Source organism: Mesitornis unicolor, unplaced genomic scaffold (genome assembly GCF_000695765.1).
Source record: "Mesitornis unicolor isolate BGI_N332 unplaced genomic scaffold, ASM69576v1 scaffold9466, whole genome shotgun sequence".
NCBI lineage: Eukaryota > Metazoa > Chordata > Aves > Mesitornithiformes > Mesitornithidae > Mesitornis > Mesitornis unicolor.
In genome coordinates, this window is record NW_010191779.1 from 23,224 (window position 1) to 37,265 (window position 14,042).

The 14,042-nt window shown below is 36.8% G+C and overlaps 1 non-coding gene across 1 annotated transcript; it reads right to left on the reverse strand.

The window, feature by feature from the left end:
* Positions 1 to 315: 315 nt before the first annotated feature.
* Positions 316 to 387, reverse strand: TRNAA-CGC. The gene has a single exon. It is a non-coding gene; the product is annotated as a tRNA-Ala (tRNA).
* Positions 388 to 14,042: the final 13,655 nt, after the last annotated feature.

Here is a 14,042-nt window from a genome sequence, read left to right on the forward strand (position 1 = left end):
AATTATCTTTATATTTAGAATCATAGAATGTACTGGGTTGGATGGGAACTCCAAAGATCATCCAAAGTCCAACCCCCCTGCAGTGAGCAGGGACAATGTTACCAGATCTGGTTCTCAGAGCCCCATCAAGCCTGACTTTGAACATCGACAGGGATCAGGCCTCCACCACCTCTCTGGGCAACCTGTGCCAGGGATCTTGTCACACCCTCATATTGAAGAACTTTTTCCTAATATCCATCCAATCTAAATCTGGCCTTTTCTAGTTTAAAACCATTACCCGTATGTCCTATTGCTACACACTGTTGTAAGCTCAGCTGGAGATGCTGGGGATTGAACCCAGGACCTCTTACATGCGAAGCAAGTGCTCTCCCACTGAGCTACATCCCCAGTCAGGGCAACAGTAACAGATGATACTCTTAGAAAATCTGATTTCTAAAAATTGTGCACACTTCGAAGTGTTGCTAGGTATTCTGAACAGTGTACCTAATAAAAAGGATACTGATCATTATAAATTATCATTAAGATGTGATATTGCAATATTATTATGTTTAAAGATACTGTTTCACATGTCTGAAGGGCCTGCACATCTAGCATGAAAGTTGCATTTATTCTACTGATGTTGCTTCATATATCTAATAGAGTTACTGGAAATCACTGATCTTTACACTCCATAATGGGTACGGAACAACTCTCCACATAGCTTGACTTTTTCTTGACCATTGAACTAATAAATATCAGCACTCTTAGATCTGTTTTTACCATGCAGAGCTATGGACTGAAGATCCATTCCATTCACATAATCTATTGCATTGTTTTTACCTTATTCAAGTACTTCTGCAGAATCATTCAACCTCTCTTGACAACAATTCATATGATTTTTGACTATGCAAAAGGAGGCAAGCCTAGCTAACAATTACAGTGGACCCAAGACCAACAAATAGGTCGAGCCTTCTCACCACAACCCTGCTCCTACGTCTGTAGGAGGTATGTGTATTCATTCTGTTCTGAAGCAGTAAGCTTCACACTTCTTTGCAAGGCTCAGCACTTTCTAGTAACTAACTGCTTCTCAATTGACTCTGGTAACCTGAGAGTCAGCTGGAAGATAACGCTGCTACACCACAGAAAGAAGAGGGGTTAGACTGCTGTTAGTAAGTATTAGTAGAGTTTTGGTTTAGCCCAGGGACTGAGTAGAAAGACAGGAATTAAAAGATTGAAGGATTAATATTATTCTCAGTCATTTTTTCATTTTCTTGGTAAAATTAAACTTCTATTTTTATAATTATATTTTTAAGAGATGAAAAACATTTCTTTCTGGGAAGAATCATACAGTAAAAAAAGAAAAGCTTGATTCCATTGCATTGTCAAGTTATTTGCTGTATCCTAGCTTGTCTATTTCATTATCATTTCATTATGCTTAAGAATGGAGGCAGCTTCATAAAAGCAAGTTAAGATAGTATCAACATCCTTGGTACTAAACATGTTAAAAACACTAGTTATTTGCTAAAAATCTATTACACTGCATCCAAAAGAAAAAAAAAAGTTCTAAGGTACCACCTTGATAAGTTTGCAGCTTTCACAATAACTGATATAAACTATCTAGGAATAAAATAAAGGATTCAGAATGCTTTTTACTGAGCACAGGAGGACTCCTCCACTCTGTACACACAACAGTTCAAAGTGTTATGGGGGCAGCTGGAAGTAGAAAAAGATGGAGGCACCAAGGTGTCTAATCAGACGCCTTTGCTCACTGTACTGGTTTTGGCTGGAATTGAATTAATTTTTCTTCAAAGCAGCTAATACAGGACTATGTTATGGATTTGTTCTAACAATGTCGTTAATACAGGGATGTTTTACTTATTGCTGTGCAGTGCTTATGCAGAGTCAAGGCCTTTGCTGCTTCTCACATCACCCCAGCAGTGAGTAGGTTGGGGGTGCATAAGAAGTTGGAGAGGACATAGCTGGGACAACTGACCCCAGCTGACCAAAGACATTTTACATACCACATGATATCATGCTCAGTTTATAAAGCTGGGGGAAGAAGAAGGAAGCGGAGGACATTCAGAGTGATTGTGTTTTGTCTTCCCAAGTAACCACTAGGCATGATGGAGCCCTGCTTTCCTGGAGATGGCTGAACACCTGCCTGCTGATAGGAAATACTGAATGAATTCTATCTTTTGCTTTGCTTGCGTGTGTGGCTTTTGCTTTACTTATTAAACCATCTTTATCACAATTCACGAGTTTTCTCACTTTTACTCTTCTAATTCTCTCCCCCAGTCCTGCTGTCAGCAGTGAGTGAATTAGCAGCCGTGTGGTGCCGGCAACCAAGCCGGCTGGGGTTAAACCACAACACTGGCTCATCCTGCATTCAGTAACCGGTTCACCAAGGGGCTGCTGATATAGTTTCTACATTGGTGGATGTGAATGAAAGGGAGAGTATCAACATCTCTCTCCCGAGTCCTACTGCATGGAGAATGGCAGGGGCCATTTGTTTTTTCCAGCGTACAGAATATTTGAGCATATTATTTTTAGTCATATTGTGTTAAAACCCTTACTATTGGCTGATAAATTACTAAAATCACCACTCATACCAGGACTCAAGAACACTGGTGCCATGCAGCACTGTATCAATGGATGCAATTTCATCACTCTCTTCTTATTCTAATTCCTGTAGCACTGTTTCTACACTCAATCTTTTCCAACCAAAACAGTAAGCATGTCAGGGAACCAAGAAAGAATTTGCTAAATAAAATTTACCTTAGTAGAATTAGTTCAGTGACACAACTAGCACAGCTGCATTAATCTGTAGAATAGTGACAACTGAAACAACATGTGCAACACTGAATTTTCAGACTAAGAAAAAAAAGCTTAAATTTGAACACATGCTGTAAGGATGAGATTTCAAGGTGTGCAACTGTGTAAAAAAAAAGAAAAAATGCATTGTATCATTTTGCTGATGCATTAAGATGTTAGGAAATACTGGAATAATTTTCTGTTCAGTTTCTCTGATTTAATGGTGATTCTGGATTTATTGGAGGGTGGGTTGTTTGTCTTCTCTTTTTTTTTCTTACTTTGGTTGGGTGCTTTCTACTTTAAGAATCCTTTGTTGGCACAATATGTCTGACTTCAGGGAAATTAAACTAAAGATCTGGCACTCGGTTTTATTCTTCTGCAGAACCTGTGCAAAGCTTTTTTGGTCATGCTATATGTAGGCTAGCCCCTAGGTGGAGACCTTATCGCAAACACACACAGATATGCCTAGGCAGTATATTGTGTTTGCCTTGCACAAACGTGTAACTTTCTGAACTAAGACACTTTCAGAAGTTACTTTTGATGAAGTGAATACTGATTCTGAAAGGCTTTTTTTCCAAGCATTGTATGATCAGCAAAAGCTGTATATAACACTTCACAGCTTCCTAACTGTTGTTCAGCCTAACAGGTAGTCTTGTAAACCAGTCAACGTTACATTAACTGTAATTACATGTGAGGTCTCCTCTAATACTCATTATTACTCATTACATGTGAGGTCTCCTCTAATAGGTGTTCCTTGTAATTCCTCTAATTTTTAGCTAGTCTCCCAGTATTCTTCTAATACAGGCTCCATCTATCACTTATTCTACTGTAATGCTAGAATCACTATCTGAATTTGCTCAATGTTTATGCTTCTCAAAACAAAACTGAAGTTTGCCAATCTGCATACTTAACATAATCAAGTATTTCTCTGATGGAGTATGCAAAATAAGCTGGCAACAACAGAAAAGTGGCTGGACCATTACTACTACTATTTATGGGAAGAATGTACCATTTCATACTGTGTTTAGGTTCAGTGCCTGCCCATCCAATCCATGGACATGAAGTTTCAAATAGCTTTGCTAACTAGCTCACTATTACTAATGTTGGATGACTGGGGAATGGCTACTATGTGCTGAAAAGACAAGTACTCCTTTGAGGCTCCTTGTTCCAGTTGCAGCTTTATCCAGTCTGACAGGAATTATTAACCTATGACAAAACCGTTAGGTTTTTAGTGTTGGTTTTTGTTCATATTTCTTTTAGTTTTCTTGAACTTTGGTTTGGGTTTAAATTTCATTTTCTGCATCTTTGTCTTCCAGCACAGGTGGTGGGTTTAAGGAAATAATCAGTAATGGATAGACTGACAAAATCTCTGGGAAGAAAACAAGTTTGAATGACACATAAAATTAGAAATAAGACAGTGACTATCATACTTGAAATAAGAGATTCTTTACATGACCAAACAACTTGGGTCTAAAGTACTTTCTCACATATTTACGACTAATATTTATTATCAAGATTTCAGTTAGTTCTAAGTAGAATATAGACTGGAACCCTTTAGTGACTGTTGAACAAACCTAGAAATCAGCTTAATGGAGTTTTTGGTATCTAGACATTTACAACATATGATTGTGGAAAACATGCAGTCAAAGGCTGTGGTGACAGTAGAGGCTCTTCAAAAGCTGCGGGTCCATCCATGGCATGGGAACAGATGTGCCTGGTGACCACATGGCTGATCATAATGGTGTGACCACTTCTGTGACCTGACGTGATATGTGACTTATCGCATGACATGACTCTTGTTGCTATAACAATAGAAAGTGCACAACTGTGCTCAATGCTTTGAGATTTAATGAACTTAAGAGACTTGTAGAAAGTGGAAAACAGGTTAAAAGCTCATGACTTAGAAAAAACAGAGTACTTACATAATTGCCTGAAACACCACTGGATATGTACTTTCAATGTACAGGACAAGCACATGCTTTTTGCTGACCCTTAAAATCATAAAAGAAAGTTGGCTTGGACTTAGACATAACTAAACAACTCTGGTTTGGTTTTTCAAATATAGCAGTTCCATGGGAATTACTGTCAATAGATAAAACGTGTAATAGAATTCACAAATTTTACTAGGTATTTTATTTAAGTGATAGACTAAATGCAAGTTGTCTATTCTGATGATTATGTAAAGTAATATATTTAAGCCTGAGGAAGATACCATATATACATATATATAAAACCTTTACATATATATAGACATATGAGAGAGTTATACTTATTACACCAATTAGTAATACTGCTCGGCTAAGTAACAATACAGGAGATGCTTGCCCACTTACTACTCAGTATTTCATTTGAAATTATTATTGGCCAAAATAATCCAAGTAATAATACAAAACCAGAAATTATAACATGACTGAAGCAGTCAAACTCTTTCTTTCCAGCCAAGGCGGAGGAATTGAGTACTGCTGCCATGAAACAGCCATTAAAGCCTGCTTTGTGGAAGTGAATCTGGGTATGATTTACCTTAGGTGGAAAAAAAGGAGTAAATGCTGCCAGTTTCCCAGGTCTGTTTTAATAATTCAACTGCTTGATGAAAGCATTCGTATCTTTTCTTCTTTTAAAGGGAAACAGTGGTCATTCACAAATATTATGTAGAAAACTGCTCACAACATGAAGCAGCATTAAGCCCTTCAAATAAAATCAGAGAAAAACAGTGATTCAGCTCAGACCTTAGCTTAATGCAGACATGAGCTCTTCTTTTCTCAAGATGTTTATAGGCCTGTGTAGAATAACAATTCTTCATATTTAATACAGTAATCTGAGAATCTATGGCACTTAAAGTACATCCAGGCTCAATGTGACCAGAAAATAAAAATTTTGGTATGATCAAAAGCTGAAACTTTTTACTCTGATACTGTAGATCTTCTTGAATCTTTTTTTAATGTGGTATTTATCCTTGGGTTTTTTGGGTTTGTTTTTTTGTTGCTGTTGTTTTGTTTTGGTTTGTTTTTTTTTTTAAACTCCATTACTACACTGGGAGATTGGTAACTGCAAGGATCCTTATAGCAGCTTTCATTCCCAATCCACAGACAATACTTGAGCTATTTAGAGTGGATCAAAGAGATTTATGAAAAAAAAAACCACAACAAAAAAACCCAAAAAAAACCCCCAAAAAAACCACCAACCACAAACAAAACAAGTTTTGGGAGACAGATATTATTTTTACACATAACTGTAAATGTTCTGCTAAGCATGTGTTTTCATTCAATGTGAAAAACACAAAACCTAAAGCATTAGATCACTGATCAGCTATTTGAGACAGGTAGTCCCTCAAGCTCTTTCACAGCAATCCTACAAGCTTTCTCATCTTCACCTGCAAACTACAAACCAAATTCTGTGTTAAGGGAGTAAAAACTTGCATTTTGTAAATGAATGAGCATGAAAAAAACTAAGCTAAAAAACTAAAAAACCCCACCCCAAAAATGATGAGCATCCTCTAGCAATAATTTTACAGTAACTCAAAGCCATTGACCACTATTATTGACTCCACTGAGTTTTGAATCAGACACCTAACAGGTCTTTTTCTCCCTCAGTGTAAACAGAAACTGAATTTGCCTCCTGGTGCTTGCTTTATATGACTGTCATTCTTCAATAAAAGATTAAAAATCCAGACAGTAAACTAATTAAACTGTCTCAGAAAAAAACAGGAAGAAAAAAGCGATATGCTTTTCTCGGTACTTATGTTTGTGATACATATTCTGAACAGGTTCTTGGAGTATGTGCCAGTTATAAAATGTAATCCTGGGAGGGTAGATTGGTAAATGATTTCTACTCATTTGCACTTGTTTCAAAGGTGACTCCATCACCTGAAAGACGCTCTGCCCCTCAGTAACAAATGATTACAGCTAAATGAATCCCAGAGGTTTGCCACTAATGCAGAACAAAGGCATAAGAATGAGAGCTGTGGTTCAAGATCTAATTTTTATACCAGCATAATTTTTTGCTTCACTGATCTATCACTAAACAACAGCTGCTGGGGTAGAGACTTACTGCACTGTAGGAACATTATGAAATCCTTTAGTGACTGTCCGCATGTGTTTGCCTCAGGCCTTCAAAAAGTCAGAAACTCGTGAAGAAGGACTGGCAGGCTAATGTCACCTTATTTCAGTAAAGCATTTGAAGATGCTAGACACACTGGAAGGACAGCCAGCAGTTAAGTCTGAATTTCTAAAGGACTTATGTTGTGATCTAAGCATATGTCGGTTGAAAGGGTAGGTGCTGGAAGGAAAAGGGAGGAAAAAGGAGTAAAATTCTAATAATCTGGGGTCTTATATATACCATCTTAGAAACATACCTCCACATCTACTTCTGCTATATTGTAAGTTGCTGGGGATTTGTCCCAAATATGAGACACCTCTGTTCCAATTTCTGGATGCTTGTAATAGCCTTCCTATCACTTCCTAGGCAAAAAGTATCATAAAAATGGTAGCATACAAAGCATTTATAATTGGAGAATAAACAGATTTTTCTTATGTTAGATGCTATCAGAGGTCTGTATATAACAAGATTAAAGTAAAATAACCAATGTGGATTGTCTTGATTACCAATGAGAACTCAGTATTATTTTCATTAATAATCACCTTTTTGAGGGTGACTATTAATTCTGCTGAGAACATAAGATGATTGCAAACCTAGCTACAAGAACTACTGGGTTGACTGAAAAGTAATTGCACTTTTTTCTGGGTAAATGAAAGGTGAATTTTTCATGGGAAACAAAAACTGCATTAAACAATATATGATTCATTTTGTTCAATTACCTTTTGCCATCTTGCAGGCAACTTCATGATTCCACACTCAAAAAAGTTCTTGCTTTTTTTTGGCAAAAAACAGTTCCAAGAACAACTCAATATCCTCATCAGCAGTGAAGGTTTTACCATTCAAGACATTTTGTAAAGAACAAAACAAATTGCAGTCTGATGGTGCCAGGTCTGGCAAATATGGTGGATGCGGTAACACATCCCGTCCAAGCTGTGACAACTTTTGGCCGGTGACCAAACTTGTATGTGGTCTAGCATTATCATGGAGAAACACAGCATCTTTGTAATTCACCAATTCTGAATGCTTCTGTTTGATGGCGTCATTTAATTTATCAAGCTGATGACAGTACACATCTGAATTAAAGGTTTGGTTCCCTGGAAGCAATGCAAAATACACAATATCTGTGAAATCCCACCAGACTGACAGCATAACCTTCCTTTGGTGAAGATCTGAAATGCTTTGAGCTGGTTCACCACGCTTGCTCCATGGTCTTTGTTGCTCCTCATGGTTGTAGATGATCCATTTGTCATTGCCTGTAATCACGCCTTTCGAAAACAGACCGTTTTCCTCACAGTTCTAGAGACAACTGCAGATGTCAATGTGCTTAAGTGAGAAGAATTTATTTGAGATGATGTAGTACTCAAATATCGAGCTTCCTAACGTACCTAAGGTGTTTTAAATGGTTTTCAACACTCAATTTCGATATGTTAAGATTATCAGCAATCTATCGTGTTGTTAAAATGCCGATTGGATTCGATCCATGTTATTTTGTCATTATCAACTTCAGTTGGCCTTCCTGAGCATGGTGCATCTTTAATCCCTGGACTGAAATTTAGCAAACCAATTCTGACACTGCCTTAGTTTTAAGGCATCTTCACCATACACATCACATACCTTTTTATGAGCTTGCACATTTTTTCCTTTTCTGAATACAGTAATACAGCAAAATGTTCATTTTGTTTTTCCATTCTGAAATCAATGCCAAATAAATAATTGCTAACAAAAATCATGCACTTTTTTTTCCAAAAATGAGCTTGAACTGTCAGCTATCAAGTTAGACAATAAATATACAGTTTAAAATGAAGTTAGTTACATTTCAAGACATTTATGTCCACCCATTAAAAGAAAAGGCAATTTGTATTTGGCCAACCCAACATATCACTAAGTAACTTAAAGAAGATATAAGAAACTGCACTTTTTTTTAAAGAAAGTAACCATAATGAGTTATGTAGTTCACATGTGATAATAAACTATAAAAATATTAACTGTGCAGTATCGGGATACATCCATTATACATTATCCATGTAAAATGCCAAACTAACACAGTGCCGTAATTATAGATAGCATGAGATGCAGGACCTCTTATTTCCCCCTCTATAAATTGAGGTTGTAATAAAAACAGAAGGAAACTTTTATAAAGACTGTAATATAAACAGGTTTTGTTTCCTCTGTAGTACTAGAGAAGTCCACTTATGAGTCAGAAGGGTAAACATTTATGAATCTTTACACAGTGCCTAAGCATATCAAATCATTCTGTTCTTCATTAGTTCTTTTGCCCCCACCATATGTTTTATCTTTTTTATATCAAGGGATTTATTCCTGTTCTTAAATATTCTTATAATTTAAGTGCATTGAGATAATTTTAAGAACATACATTGTTCAGTTTTGCTTGGAGATATGTTTCCCATTACTGAATGGACAGCTGAGGTGTATTTGATCCTATTTCCATGTTTAACAGAAGGAACTGGTTGATCTCTGGAAGCCCCTTGCTGTTAGGACTCTAAGAGCACTAATAGTCCTTAACACTCCTGAAAAAAACAAACTGCCCATGGGCCCAGGGGCTCCACTTGAGTTCCTGGGCTATCAGTTCCTGTCTGACCTATTCTGAGGAGCGCTGGGCTCTAGCTCAGCCCTGGCATTGTCTCTATCTGGCTATGTACCCTGTTGATCCAGACCCTGGCCTGCAGACTGACTTCCTGGTTTGATCGAGGACCTATCTTACCACTATGGATCTTTCTGGTGATCACTGGGCTGTGTCTCACCCTGGTTACCATCACTGGCCCTGATCATCACCTGCTGATTGACTTCTCAACGTGCTCTCAGGCCTGTCCTGCCAGAACAAACTTGTCTGAGACCTGGAATCTGGGAGAGTCCAAGTGGCCATTCCCAGGTCACCCCTGCTCACCTGGCTTCTGGAGGTGGCAATAGAAGAGCCTGGATGGTAAGGTCCCTTGCTTGCTGGCTGTGTTATAGCTTCCCATCCTGCAGGGAGCCCTTCCTGCTCCCTGAAAGTCTCAGTGAAGAGGTGAAATGCAAAATCAGACTGTTCTATACTTGCACCTTGTATTCTGCACTCTTAACTCCAAATCTCTACCAGGTGCCAGTACTGGGTGACCATCTACATATGCATCGTTTTGGAGAAACTGGAAGATAAAGGGGATTAACCCAACATGCTTCTGAATAATCCAAAAAGATAATTTCTCAACCCTTAAACATAGTGAACTGTCAGAGCCCTAAACAGAGTAAATGAAACATGAAAAAAACTTCTTTTTTAAATGGTTATTTAAGTTTATTTTTCATAAATGAAAAGGTCTGATGAAAGACAACCCTATGAACACTAAGTGCACATGGTTGCTGGATCATCTATTCGGCTTTACCAGGTAGATGGGTAGAGAATACTCTCTATACAGCGAGTACTAACTATTCTCTTCCAACTTAGCTTCTAGTACAAGACAGTAAAGAACTGTGACTACTTAAATATTCAGAAAACTTAAGACAGAATATCAGTATGGGAATGTTTGTAAGGAAAAGGGTTTGTGAATGCTGTAAACTTCATTGGAGGAACTGGGATTTATACAGATGAGATAAGAGTTTAAAATAAAATACTACATATTGGAACTGCCCAAACAGGAATGGGTTTGATATAATTTCCTTGATTATTTCTGTATGTCAGAAACTCACCTTTCATCAATATTTTAGTCAGAAATCAACTTAATGTCTCTTCTAAAATGCAGAAAACATGAGGAAAGTACTTCTTGTTTGGAAGTTTTCTTTCATAGAATTTCTCGAAGAAATTCCCATATCTGTCAGACCAAGGAACTGATGTGAAAAATCTATCTGCAGAAGATACAGAAAAACAAAGTGCTGCTAATTAGAAAGTTCTCCAGTAGAAGCAGTACTGCAGAATTGGCAACAGTTGCTTGTTTCTCTATAGAGAACTGCAATGAAACAAACTAGGAGATTAAAACAACCAAGTGAGAGAACACACAAATCTGACAGTACCTTACATTTGCTGATTCCTCCTCGTGGATGAATAAAAATTTATTTGGAACCACATGAAAAACTGGGATAGGCAAAGCAATGAATGAGTAATGGGAGAACCATCCCTGTGGAGAAAGGATGAGTTTGGCAACCTGAGTACTTCAACTTCCCCATGTTCTAACAAATCCAGCTCGTGTTGCCCTGAGTGACAACGTGCACAGATGTGTAGCTCTGAAAATTAATAGTGTACGAAGAGCTGTGAAGTTCCAAGTTGAAAGCTCAGAATATTTTGATGCACCTTGTCACATGAAGCATCCCCAAAGTGTTCAGCAGTGCTTGACATATTATACAAAATGTATCCAGAAAAATCAAATTTTAGTCTTGCTACTGCTCTGATGCAAGAAAGCTTATTCCAGTCAAGAAGAGCCGTATCTGTGCAATAGTAGCACTCCAAATATGATTTTTAAGATAGAAAGAGCTGTGTGAAAAGGATTGTGAGGATGCAATGTATAAATGATTTCTTTCTCTTATAGTTATGAATTCCCAAGGCAGAGGTTGTTTAGACTTATTTCCTTTCTCAAATGCAGCATTTATAAACATTTGTCCAACTCAGACTCAATAAATGCATTATAATTGGTATTTACAAAGTTGTTTATTCATATTCTACAATCTTAACTTACCTAATTATCATCTGAATGCTTTCAAGTCCCTACAGAACATCTGTAAGCAGTATAAAAAGCAGTGACTGCATCTCAGCAGTCATAAGCTGGAAAAGCTCATATGACCAATCATTAAGCTATCTCTTCAGGGAGTGCAGAGGGAGTAAAAAGGATAAGAAGATGACACAGTTTCAAAAAACCCTTTCCCAACGGCTAGGTTACTCCATCTCTCAGACACCACTGATTCTTAACTTTTTATGACCTTATGTTGACTATCAAAGAAAGCCAACAGATCTTGTATAACAACACCTATGCTTTTATTTCTTGTTCATAGATGTGTAGCAAGTCCAGAAGAAATGGAGGGACATGAGAATGACTGTAGAATGAGTAGGATAATTAAACTTTTTTCTTTCAGCTTTGTCATCATTTTACATTTTCTCCATTTGAACTCTGCTAAGTTGCATATAAAATCATCACAAGTAAGGCCAAAAAAAAGTTTGAAAAGCAACTTGCTTAAGGCATAAAAACTAATAATAAAAGCTTTTCAAACACATCAGAAGCAGAAAGCCTGCCAGAGTTCGTAAGGCTGACAAATGATCAATAAATGAAAAGAGAACTCAAGGAAGGTTAAGATCACAACAGAAAACCTAAACAGATTCTTTCCATCAGTGCTTACTAGAAGAAGGTTAGGGAAATTCTTGACATCAGGGCCATTCTCTAAAAATTATGAGTTCTGGATTTGCCTCAATTTGAAGCATCAATAAAAGAGGTTTTGGGGAAAAAAAAACAACATAAAGTCATCAAAAATTGACAGTACAAGAAACTATTCACCTAAAAGTTCTAAAGGAATTAAATATGAAATTGCTGAACTCCTAGGATGATGTGTTATCTATCATCTAAATCATCTTCAACAACTGAACAGAGGGTGGTAAGTGCAACATTCATTTTTAAAATGGGACCCAGAGATGATTTCATAAGCACAGATAAGCAAGTCTGACCTCTAAGGAAATGTGTAGGAATATGGATAAAGAAAAAAAAATTCTAAGCAAATGGATAAATATAATATAGTGGCATAAAGTGAATCCAGCTTTATTGATCTGTTTGGTTCCCTTAGGGCACTGCAGGGGTGGTGGTGATCCAGAGGATGATTTTTTTAAGTTTCTTTGTATCAAGATCACTTTCCAAAGACTCAGCAGAGAACAGATATGGCAAAGAATAAAGGAGAAGTTTCCCTTGAGGACTATTGACAGTTTAAAAGATGGGATATAAGGGGTAAGAAGAAAGATTTGTTATCATAACAGGAAAGATACCAATGGGATTACAGAAGGATTTATGGTAAGACATATAGTATTCAAAATATGTGACCCAGAAGAACAGACTAATGAGGTAGAAAAGTTCACTGATTATACAGAATTACTCAGGATAATTAAATATAACTGTTACATGAAAAGCTGTTAAAGAACTTCACCATACTAAGGGTAATAAAATAACAAATGAAATTAAATAATGATAAATGCAAAGAAATGCCAATGGAGAAGAATAAGCATTGGGACATATAAACACACACTAGCTGTTTTCACATGGGAGACAGAACTTCATTTCACTTTGGATTGTTCTTTGAATGTGTTTAAATCAGAACAGAATTTTTCAAAAAGGTAAGCAGAGAATTAAACAATTACTGAAAAGAAAAAACATTACTATGTCACGACATAAATTAATCACAATCCAACAATTTTGGTCACTTCTGCTAAAAATGTAACGTAAAACCAAAAAAGGTGCAGAGAGGCTGACATTATGGGTAAGAGCTATGAGACAGCACTTACACAATAAGTGAAATAGAGAAGTGAGACTAAACCTCATGTGGGAAAACAAATCCCCCAAAGGCTCTGTGATAAAGATTTATCACAACATGAGTATCTTGAAAAATCTAATAAAACACAAATAATTGAAGGAGTACTCACTAAATTACTAAGAAGCAAAATTATATGCCATATTTAATTTTTTTAATGCAGTCAGAATTATGGAAGTCACTGCCAAAGGTACAATGGAGAGCAAAATTAAAATAGGTTTTAAAAAGAGATTACTCTAATTTAGCATAAGTTCATCATCTGTTATGAAGCACAATGGTTCTGAAGCTACCACCAATTCTAGAGGTATTTAAACATACAACTTTCAGAAGTTACAGGCCTATATAAAAGGAAGGACCATATTTCATCTGCCCTATGGTGCAGATATGCTACTGGCCAGAACTGCAAACAGGATACTAATCAAAACAGACCTTTGGTTTGGCACAGTCTTATTTTTATACTCCCAAAGTCAACAAATATTAATACCACCTCTGAAGTTCATTCACACATCCAGCTAACTTTAATTTGGGTTAACAGTTTTGTGATTGTCTTCTAGGAGTAACAAAAAAACACTAAATTGCTAAAAATTCTACTCCAATTGCTTCTTGTTGTAGTATGGAAATGTTTTCTCTTTTCAACTTACTAGGTTACAGGATTTGCCTGACCCTGC